At 53.7% G+C, this 1272-nt stretch overlaps 1 protein-coding gene across 1 annotated transcript in view; it reads right to left on the bottom strand.

Moving 5' to 3' along the window:
* SYN1 (synapsin I) overlaps window positions 1-1272 on the bottom strand; it is a gene marked incomplete at its 5' end in the record, with an annotated part of 48902 nt that overhangs the window by 6220 nt on the left and 41410 nt on the right. The gene's annotated exons all lie outside the window — the stretch shown is intronic.

The following is a 1272-nucleotide window of genomic DNA, read 5'->3' as shown; positions in this document are numbered from 1 at the left end:
AGCACATAGGGCACCGCTCGGAGTAAGTGCTCAGTAAGTGGCTGCCAGCATCGCCACCATCACTATTATTACTGGTCTGCTCTCCCTGAACCAACAAAGGATGTTAATTAGCCCTTAGAGCCCTTTCCCAGGACCCCGGGAAAGATTCAGGCAGCATCTGGAAGCTGGTGGGCAGGGATTGCTTCACACGCACTCACACACCCCCCCCCCCCCCAGAGGTGTGGGAGGGTTGGTGGGGAAGGGGCAGGGCAGGATGGGAGGGGATCCGTTTTCTACTGACTCACAGCCCTCTTTCACCACCAGTGAACCGCCCCCCCACCCTAATGCTCACTAATTCACTGGCACTTTCACCACTTGTCAGGGCTGTGCCAAGCCTGGAGTAAGATCATGGCAGCAGTTAGCCTAGGTTCAAGTCCCAGCCATGCCCTGTGATCCTGGGAAGGTTCTTCAATCCCTCTATGCCTCACATTTCCTCATCTGTAAAATGGGGAAAATACCAGCAGCCATCTCAGAGGTTTACTGTGAGCTTCAAGTGAGAAAAACTAGGCTGAGTGCCTGGTACACAGCTGTTGCTGTATAAATGCTGATTATTTGCCTATGTATTTGTTTATTTTCTCAAGGATTTTATTTTTAAGTAATTTCCACACCCAGCATGGGGCTTGAACTCACAATCCCGAGATCAAGCATTCCACGCTCCACCGACTGACCCAGCCAGGCGCCCCCTGTCTGTGTTTTCTGTGAGGGATTATACAGGCTCTGGCTCCAGGCCGCCTAAGTTCAAATGCCAGTTCTGTCACTTATTAACTGTGATCTTGGATACGTCACTGGAACCTCTCGGTGCCTCAGTTGCCCCACCTTGTATTCCTCCTCCACTCACCTGCCTTACTCTCGTCACTGCTTCTACCTACATAGTTTCCTCTCTGCCTCCCTCGCCCTTCACCAGACTGTCAGATCTACCCGGAGAGGGATGTGTATGTGTGCTCGACACACAGTAGGTGCACAAGAAATGTTTACTAAAGGGATGGACTAACTCAGGCTTCAGCCACGGGGAGTTTGGGGGATGTGGGTGATGGGGTAGACTTTGGAGAGAGTTTGGAGACTTTAGGGAATTGCCCTGAGTAAGGGGTGGGGGAGGGTAGTCCTGCCTCTGAGCCCTGCACAGACGCTGCCTGGAAGGACTAGTGACGGATGGACTGACGGACAGATGTGCAGACGGGGGTGGGTGGCCAGGGCGAGGCCCGGGAGGGAGGGAGAGGAGGAGGGCGCATCTCC

Source organism: Crocuta crocuta, unplaced genomic scaffold (assembly GCF_008692635.1).
Source record: "Crocuta crocuta isolate KB4526 unplaced genomic scaffold, BGI_CrCroc_1.0 scaffold610, whole genome shotgun sequence".
Classification (NCBI taxonomy): domain Eukaryota; kingdom Metazoa; phylum Chordata; class Mammalia; order Carnivora; family Hyaenidae; genus Crocuta; species Crocuta crocuta.
The sequence above is the reverse complement of the archived record's forward strand: the minus strand, read 5'-3'. Positions and strand labels throughout refer to the sequence as shown.